This window comes from Sinocyclocheilus anshuiensis, unplaced genomic scaffold (genome assembly GCF_001515605.1).
Source record: "Sinocyclocheilus anshuiensis isolate Anshui unplaced genomic scaffold, SAMN03320099.WGS_v1.1 scaffold880, whole genome shotgun sequence".
Lineage (NCBI taxonomy): Eukaryota > Metazoa > Chordata > Actinopteri > Cypriniformes > Cyprinidae > Sinocyclocheilus > Sinocyclocheilus anshuiensis.
In genome coordinates, this window is record NW_015548254.1 from 925838 (window position 1) to 936589 (window position 10752).

At 35.6% G+C, this 10752-nt stretch overlaps 1 pseudogene; it reads left to right on the forward strand.

Moving 5' to 3' along the window:
- The first annotated feature begins 4412 nt into the window (after nt 1-4412).
- On the forward strand, nt 4413-7565 carry LOC107655398 (basement membrane-specific heparan sulfate proteoglycan core protein-like; annotated as a pseudogene).
- Nucleotides 7566-10752: the final 3187 nt, after the last annotated feature.

A 10752-nucleotide genomic window follows, 5' to 3' on the forward strand; every position in this document is an offset into this window, starting at 1 on the left:
CAAAATAATGTTCTTTTTAGCAACATCATATGACCCCTTTAATGAGCAGAATGACCAAAGTCACAGCTTCATCAGAATGGTACGAAACTTGGTGACTTTTATGGTACTTGGAATGTGAACACAGAAAAAAATTAAGGCCATGATTCGAACAGGCTAAGTGGTCGTAAAAAATAGTCACACTCTTGGTCTTCGGTCAAAAATGACCGACCATAGGAAATCAATCGGAAATGGACAAAAACACAACAATTCAGAGAATTTTTGTGTGCACAATCTACAAATAATAATAATAATAATAATAAGTTTAATTTATATAGCGCCTTTCCCAAGTTCAAGGACGCTGATGTCCAGAGCATGTGGTTGCAGTTGCATACCACAGTAATAATACAGTATCATAATAAAAAAAAAACAACAACATTATAACAGGTAATATTGGTAGAACATACAGGTTTTGAGTTTAGACTTAAATTCGTGGAGCGTGGTTATTGTCCGGAGAGCCAGGGGCAATGTAAGCCACGATGCAGAAAAAAAGTACTCAGCAATGAAAGGGTGAAATTCTAAAACATCAAGAGTGCAAAACAGACACACTCACTCACATATGCGCCCACACACACACACACACACACACACACACACACACAAACACACACTTATACACACAAACACCTATAAACTGGTGTGACTGTAACACAGCAAATGTGTAAAATAAAATCAATAATTCAACCACAATGCAGTAAAAAAGTGTACGGCAAGGAAAGGGTTAAACTCAAGAGTGCAAAACAGACACATCCACTCATACACACTCACTTACACACACTCACAGACACACATGCACAATTATACACACTCAAATGGAATAAACATATATCCAAAATGAGTCAGAAGTCTGAAATAAGAGGTTGAAATCAGATCAGACCCAGAAGGATTAAACTCTGATAAAGCATTCCTGTTCATTTTTGTTACATTTTCTAGAATTTGAATGCTTTGTGTAGCAAAATGCTTTCTCTGTGTTCAGGTTTGACTGTAGTAGTAATAATGCAAAAACTGACATTTCAGATCAATATTTCAAACAAAAAAAAAGATATAAACCTTGACAAAAAGTAGTCTTTGAGAATGTCTTAATATACATTCAAGTCCACAACTTAATATAAGTAAGCAATTATGTCTAAAAACAACTAGGGAATTCACTAGCCTCTCTATAGAATGCTATACAGGCATTTAGTGGTTATACCATGCAATTACATGTTTTTCTTTCTTTGCTCTCACCAGGTGGCGATAATATGCATTCAAAATTGGATTTGAAAGGCCTAGTCTCTATTTGAATCTGAATTACTGCATTAATTGAAAAATCTTTTTGAAAAATTAGAAAAAAACATTATGTACTAATTTCAATGGGAAAAATTGTTCATAATTATTGCATAATTATTAATTAGTACCATAAAATTCTCTCAAAATACAAAAGAAAAAAGAAAAAATATTACTTAATAAAGTTACATTGCAGGTGTCCGGTCACTTTTAACCATGAAGACAATACTTCAATACTTTTTTGGTGTGTTTGTATTCAGGCGCATGAAGGAAGATTGACACGATATCAAAATAGGAAAAAAACAGTTGATCTTATTGTCCACAATATGATGGATAAATGCATTGGAAACCAGTTAACAATTAGGCTACCAGACCTAATCTGACAAATATTGAGTCTTGTACACTTTAGTAAAAAAAAAAAAAAAAGGATCTTCTGAGAGTAAATATAGGAAAGTTTAAAACTTTGCATTACTACAGCTATGTTTCTCTCCTCTGCCATATTTAAAGTATATAAGCCGCCCAACTCAGAAACTCGGGTATCAAAATGATCTCAGAGTTTCCCAGTTACCAGTCCCAGTTGAAAATATGACTTGAGAGGCCGTTCATGTGCAATTTCTGACTAGGAAACTCATATTTACGATAATTACAACAGTGTGTGAAGGCAGCATTACCCTTAAAAGATCCTTTAAGGCTTAAGATGGTATATTAAATTATATTAAATTATTAGGCTACTTTTAGTAACTAAAATGCACAAGAATCAATATATTGAGGTTTCAGATTAGGTCTGGTTAATTGTTAACTGGTTTCCAATGCATATGTGACAGGTTGAGTGTCTTTGTTTCCACCTTAATGTTTGCGTATATCTCAAATAGAAAGACACATCCACTGGCGTTGAGTGGTGTCTTGACATTGATCACACGTGTGCGGCTCAATCATTATGGCAAGTACTCCAGAGTGCAGCCTGAACGATGGGGCGGGGCAACACATTTCCCCCACCCCCACATTTCATTGGTTTATAATACAGCAGAGCTTATTGGCATAGACGCTGGATACAGGAGCATGCGCATTCTTTTATGTATGTTTTTATGAATGATCTACGCTGTTTGACTGCATGTACTACAGAAATATTAAGCGCTAACCACAGCAATTTCAGTTAAAATCAATTGGTTAATGTTTTTTTTTTTAACTTAAGACGAATTAGTTAGATTAATTTACAAACAAACGCTTGGTGACGGCTTCTCCGAGTAGCCTACTTCGGGCAGAACAGAGCTGTGTAATATGTGCTGCTCACGTATTAAGTGGCCACTATATAGTCCTATACCTATATCACATTAAATGAAGTCAGATTTTCATAAAAGCAGACATATGATTTAACATTGAGCAGTTTAAGAGCTGGGCGATATGCTGATAAAAATGATCCACTGTTTGAGATTTAGCTATTATAATATTTTGCATAATATATATTTAAATGTATATTCTTCATATTTACATTAGGATCGGTGAATAAGCACAAACTGATGATGATAATATGATGATAAATTACTGTAGTTCAGTAAGACATTGGACAAACCCGCAATTGTGTCTTAATTTTATTTTAAAGCACAACCGCAGAGACAAATAAGACAATACCAAATAGCCCTGACCATCAGTGTGAACTGGGGTTTTATGAGTGGATAATGGGAATAAAAACCTTGCAATGCTGAAACAATATATCTTTGCATATATTTTGAATGTTTTTGTTTACTAAAACAGCTGTTATTAAATCTGATCTAAAGCAAATATTATTATTAATGTGCTTAAGTGTGTACTTAAGCAATAAATGTTCATATCACTTCTCTGCTGTATATTTTTATTTATACTTTTATATGTAGGCTATTTATGCACAAATTAAATGACTGGTTTTGTGGCTCGATCCTCGGACCAGCAATTACTGTAAAATAGAACTATATACTTTACTGAACATCCCTTTTAGATTTGTAGTGGTTATTATAGTCATTACTTCTCACCTCATGTAGCCTGCCTATATTGCACAGATTTACAGCTCCAAGTGAAAGGTACCAAAAACATTGTCAAAACATTCCATGTGACTTCAGTGGTTTAACCGTAATTTTATGACGCTATGATAATACTTTTTGTGTGCAAAAAAAAAACAAAAACAACGACTTTATTCAACAATTCTTCTCCCCCGAGTTACCATCTACCGCCGTTATCGAGAGTAACACTACGTATGCGCATGATGCTGCTGACGTACAACATGCATGCGCTGCGCCTTGTTTACGGACAGAGGAAATCACGCATATGCGTCGTGTTACTCAGAGCCGATCCTCGCTATACGCAAAATACGCAAGCTGCATAGGGCCCCTGAAACAGCACCATTGTTTTTCCTGGGTGGAGAAATAACCTAGTTGGTGTAGTCGGGTTTCTTTAATACTTTTGGCCAAAGGTTACACACATAGCCATCATATTGTGGACAATCAAATGAACTGTTTTTCTGAATGTTATTAATAATTTTAATATTAAAATGGGGGAAAAAAGCCTAATTAAAATGTCTGAAGTAGCTTTGCTATATCTTTTACTGTTATTTCTTTAAAATAGCATGTGGTGCCAACTGTAAATATATTTATAAATTAACTCACAATAATTAATGAAAAAATACATTAAAACATTTAAAAACATTTTTGAAGATAATGATTATGTTCACGCACTCATATTCAGGGTGTAAAAAAAAATATATATTTTTTTAGTTTTTTGATTGTCACAGTTACATCACATTTTAGAGTCATTAATTTTCACTTTTGTTGAAAATTATGTAAAAGGTTTTTCCAAAACCATATGAAATCAACAAACACATTTTTGTACATTTGAAACATGTTATAAACAAGATTTAACCTTATTTGACATTAACTCAACTGATTGGGAAATTTAAAATCTAAAAATTAACTGGAAGGTTCCAAACATAGAGATGCTCAAAAAGTGAGTGGTTAACTGCAGTTGCCCAACAACAAGTGGGTAAAAGACTGGAGAGAAAAAGGAAGGAAATAAGATCATCTGATTGCCTGCTAAACTTCAGACATTGACACCACATTTCTTTACCCATGTTTTAACTTGTAACAAATGCAGTTAATGTAGGAGCTATTGTGATAAATGGCTTCAAATTAATGTGTGCTTGCCTCACTACGTTTTTGTTGTTTTACTCTAGACAAAGAAGTGAATTATTTTGAAAGTTAAAGCATGGACTTCAGAATCGCATCAGTGATCTTACTTCTACACATTTCAGGTAAGATTATTGTGTTAATAGATTGCAGTTATTTCATCAAAATTTGTTCCAACACAGACTAAAGACATTTTAGACTTTAAGGAGAGATGCCTCACTGCTCTCATAGTGAATCACTTGGTTTGTCAGATGAGAATCTCTCTATCAGTGCAAACCTTTTGGTTTCAGTGTTACTTTGTTAATTTATTTTTTTTTTAATCAGGCTCTCTAACATTGAACCGCATCTCTGAGACATGTGAAAACATTTGTGCTCTGAGGGAAACCAATGTGCAGTTGAAGTGTTCTTATGACAACATCCACACCAAACCTGTGTTCTGGTTCAGCGAGAAACAACGTACAAACTGGAGAAAAAACAATGAACCTGAAGATTTGACTTTAGACTCAGACTACTCAGGACGGGTGAAACATCAGATCTCAAGCATTTATTCAACACTCACAATATCAGACGTGAGAGAAAGAGACTCTGGAGAATATCGGATCATGTTCATGAAGGATGGAGTTAAACATCTCAGCTCAGCGGCCGTCAATCTAACAGTCACAGGTGAAACTAGATTCTGGTCACTTCAGCTGTTTTCATTCATCAAGTTTTATTATTTTTTACTCTGTATTCAGTCCTGCAGGTGAGGATGAATCCTGCATCAGACCCAAGAGATGAGACAGTAGAACTGATCTGTGAGACTTCCTGTGATTTGACGTCCAGACCTCAGAATCACTACTGGAAAAAAAATGGACAATATTTAAAACATCTTTGGTCCAGGAGCATTGAAGTTTCACTCAAAGCTTCTGCCAGTTACTCCTGTTTTCTTACTCCAGATCTTATGAACTCCTCCTCTCCTGTGTGTGAGTGACACTTAATATTTTTATTGAATGAGCACTAACATAATATCAGTGTTAGTACGTGAATATATGTGGACACATTTAAAGGTATTTTCATACCAAGACTAATGTTCGACATATAAATTCTGCGCGATTTCCACTTTTTCTGTTCAAATCAAAGTGCCGTTGAGTCACAGAAATATGGACATGGAGGAAGACCACGAGGACAGGGGGCCCGTTCCAATCCACACTCTTGCTGTCTTGGAACTTGACCACTGGTTACATGATGTAGATTTCATGAGTTTGCAATTTCATAAGTGTTCAACTGGCTGTTAAGACCTCAAGTGTAAAACTCTTGATTACCAAATGGAATGCACATCATAGTGTTATAAATTGTAAATTTAGTAATTGTGTTGCTTCTACATAAGTGATTTAAAAAGCAGTTGCAAACATTTTAGAAAATACACAAACCGATCACTGCAACACTTTATGTTTTACTATCAAATTATTTGTAATGTTTAACTTACAATGGAATGTTTTCCTATTCTCATGATTTCGGGGCACATGAGTTCTTGAACATTGTGAATGTTGGGATACACTTAACCTCAAATACAGGGTTTGCACATGTCAATGTCCATGGACCAGTGGTTCTTTTTATAATTTGTAAGGATTACTGTTGAGTCAAGTGGCCTTTAATTTAAACAGACAATCGTTTGTTTTACTTTTGTTTTCACACTTTCCCCTACTAGTACCAAGTTGCAGGGCGTTTTGCCACTCAATCTGACTGAGTGGGTTTGTTCAGTCATGAAAGCAGCTCTGTTTACGTGACCAAAAGCACAAATCTTACTGGTTGGACAGTTTACTTCAGAGTGCGACGGGCAGGAAAGAAATCTCCCATTAACAGCCATTGAGTCAAATTAAAATGCTTATTATCACACTGAATTTTAATGACAAACATTCATCTTGACGTGAACAGACCTTAATTGTGAGTTTCACAGCAGTATTCTATGTCTCTTTCAGGCATTTCTAAGAGTGGCTGCTGGGATGTGACTGTGACACCTCTAGAAGAGTCTGTGCTTTGGTGGGCTCAACAGTAGACATTTCCTGCACATTCTCACATCCCTCTGGTTATACTGTATATAAAACATTCTGTCATTACGTTCGGCCTGGTGACTTTAAGGATCTGCGTGAGGAGCATCAGTTTGCTGGTCGTGTGGAGTATGTGGGGAACAAACTGAGAATCAAAGAGCTCAAGATCAGTGACTCTGGAGAATATCGATTCAGGTTCATCACTAACACGACAAACGGCCAATACTCTGAATCACCTGGAGTCATTCTTACTGTTACAAGTAACTCATCATGATAAACTGATTATATTTAAAATGTTTCCTGTATAATTTCTAATAGGCTTTTTTTCAGATACTCAGGTGAAAAGCAGCCCATCTGTTATATCAGAGGGACAGGAAGTGGCATTAATCTGTTCAACTAAATGCACTCTGAACAACAACACCTCTTACATCTGGTACAAGAACGGACGACAGGTAATGGATGGATTCACTAAAGACAACAAGCTGTACCTGGACTCAGCCAGCATTGAAGATCTTCACCAGTATTCCTGTGCTGTAGAAGGTAACACATCTCGCATGATACATGTGCTTCAGTGTGAAATGTTTGAGTTCAGGTGGTTTCTCTGATAGTCTTGATTCACTTCTTTGTGTTGTGAAGATCCAGTGGACAGCACAGCGTTCAGCCATTATACAGTCACTCTGCTGGTGTTTTTACCTCAGTTTCTCATAATAGCGGCTCTGTGGATGTGGTGAGTAAAATATCTAATTACTTGACGTATAATGAAATGAATTCAGATTATAAGAATGTGAATTATGATTCAACAGGTATTTCATCAGAATCTCATTTCAAAACCAAACAGAAAACAAAAATGAAGAGGTTAGAAATAACTGATATTGATTGAATTGGCTATAACATTAAATACAATGGCTACAAAAATGGTTTTGAACCTATTTGATCTTTTTTATGTCTCAGATTCTGATGTTCCAGATGTCTTCATCTACATCTGCTGGCTGTCCATCAGAGCCACTGGAGTGATGTCATTGTGTTCTTCCATTGTGACATCATCAACTGGCAACAGTCAGAACTGTCAGCAGCAACATCAGTGATACTGTGATGTCATAGACAGTGACATATGACTGTCAGTCTGCATAATCAAACAATGTAAAAAGAAACCTTTTCTCTAAATATCCTTTAATAAAGTGGTACAACTTTTGTGTTCTGTGTATAATATCTCATGATTTCTTTATTTCTGTATGAGTGCACACATTATTTTACATTTCAATGGATGAACTGTAACCACAATAATGATGCACAGAAAAATCAATAAAACAATTTAATAAGCAGACAAACTGGTTATTAAAAATTATTTGTTCTATTATTTGGGGCCCAAGCAATTCTGTTTCCTGTTTTAGTTTATTCAGATATGTCAGGACTTTAAGCAGGGGATCGAGTTTCGCAATAATGCAATAATAATAATAATAAGTACATATTAGAATGGTGTTTTATCTGACCCTGAAGATAATACGTTTATTAAAAAGGAAAGGATATTTTTTAATTGGCATTTGTAATTGCTTTGTGGGTTTTCCTATGTTATTTCAAAAGTAATAGTGGAAGAATCTGCAGTGTTCTGGTCTACAAAATAATCAAAGTCTCCGTGTAGCCTGTGTGTGTGTGTGTGTGTGTGTGTGTGTGTGTTCTTAACCAGTATTTATGAAATTGTCCTAAAAAGATCCTTCAAGACTGAAGAAAATCACTTTTTGTAACTAAAGTGTTGAAAAGTTGTCTAGGTGTCTAAAGTGTCTGAGGTTTAAGATTAGGTCTGGTAAATGTTAACTGGTCACCATCATATTGTGTACAATCAGATGAAGTTTTTTTTCTTCCCTGTTTTATCATATTTTGTCAATCTTCCATCATGTACTAGAACGTAAAAATACCAAAAAATATTATCAGTTACACTACAGTGACATGAGTGTACCTCTTTTGTAAAGAGCATTTTAAAAAATATATATTAACCATTCTGATATTATAATGAAGGAAAAGCAATTCCAAAAGTCGCATTGCTCTATTCTTTACTGCTATATCTTAAAAAAATAATATTATTAAGTTGGCTTGAAAAAGCCAACTTACTGAAACCCTATTTAAACTTCTTTGGGGTGGGGGTTGGGGGGTGTCAGGTCGTGTTTGCGGAACGATGTATGCTATATTACATCGTGTACACTCACTAAACAAAGAGTGACAGAGACAGTGACAGAGCAGAGCCAATTCATAAAAGAACAATATTTAAAAGCACACGCCCAGTTTTGTGTGAGTGAAGGAAATCCGCTTGGGAGTGGAGAGATTCGTCCTCACGCACATGGATCGCATGCCTACACGTCAGGATCCGCCACTGCCAGATGCAGTTACAAATTTTCTAAAAACAAGCCTATCGCAAGACATCTGGTAGGGGGGGCACCTGGGGTGGCCAGCCAAATTTCAGGGTGGGCCGGTGCCACCCCTGGCCACCACGTAGACACGCCCCTGCCACCAAACTCGGCCCAGACCTTCAGACTGGTCTGACTCGCGTTGCTATATCTTTTGTAACTGATCCGATTTTCGTTAACCAGACTATCAAAACCACCTAAAATCCAATAGACTTTCATTGAGGGGGTCAAAACGTTTTTTAGTTTTTTTTAACACCATGCCAGTAAAATGCTAATAATGCTAGAAACATGCTTGCAACATGCTAGTAACTTACTAATCATGTTAACATGCTAGTAACTTGCTAATCATGCTAACAACATGCTAGTAACTTGCTAATCATGTTAACAAAATGATAAGACCATGCCAGTACAATGCTAATAATGCTAGAAACATGCTAGCATCATGCTAGTAACAGGCTAATCATGCTAGAATCATGCCAGTAACATGCTAGTCATGGTAGAATAATGCTAGCAACATGCTAGCCACATTTGCTAATCATGTTAACAACATGGTAGTAACTTGCTAATCATGCTAGAAAAATGCTAACAACATGTTAGTAACATGCTAATCATGCTAGTAACATGCTAATCATGCTAGAATCATTCTAGCAACATGCTAGTAAACTTGCTAAACATGCAAACAAAATGCTAGCAACTAGTTAAACATGCTAAGAAAATGTTAACACCATGCTAGTAAAATGCTAGTCATGCTAGAAACATGCTAGTAACATGCTAATCATGCTAGAATCATGCTAGTAACATGCTAATCATGATGCTAAACATGCAAACAAAATGCTAGCAACTAGTTAAACATGCTAAGAAAATGTTAACACCATGCTAGTAAAATGCTAGTCATGCTAGAAACATGCTAGTAACATGCTAATCATGCTAGAATCATGCTAGTAACATGCTAATCATGATAGAATCATTCTAGCAACATGCTAGTAAACTTGCTAAACATGTTAACAAAATGTTAGTAACTTGTTAAACATGCTAACAAAATGTTAACACCATGCTAGTAACATGCTAGTCATGCTAACAACTTGCTAATCATGCTAGAAAAATTTTAACAAAAATGCTAGTTACTTGCTAATAATGCTAACAACATGCTAGTAACATGTTAAACATTATAGTAACTTGCTAATCATGCTAACAAAATGCTAACACCATGCTAGTAAAATGCTAATAATGATAGAAACATGCTAACAACTTGTTAAACATACTAGAAACATGCTAGCAACATGTTAGTAACTTACTAATGTTAACATGCTAGTAACTTGCTAATCGTGCTAAAACATGCTAGTAACTTGCTAGCATCATGCTAGTAACATGGTAATCATGCTAGAATCATGCTAGTAAAATGTTAATCATGTTAGAATCATGCTAGCAACATGCTAGTAACTTGCTAATCATGTTAACAACATGCTAGCAATTTGCTAAACATGCTAGAAACATGCTAGTAACATGATAATCATGCTAGTAAAATGCTAATCATGTTAGAATCATGCTAGCAACATGCTAGTAACTTGCTAATCATGTTAACAACATGCTAGCAATTTGTTAAACATGCTAGAAACATGCTAGCATCATGCTAGTAACATGCCAATCATGCTAGAATCATGCTAGTAACTTGCTAATCATGCTAGAAACATGATAACAGCATGCTAGCAACTTGCTAATCATGCTAACAACATGCTAGTAACTTGCTAATCATGATATAAACATGCTAACAACATGTTAGTAACATGCTAATCATGTTAGAATAATGCTAGTAACATGGTAATCATGCTAGAATCATGTTAGCAACATGCAACTGCTGGTGTTTTTACCTCA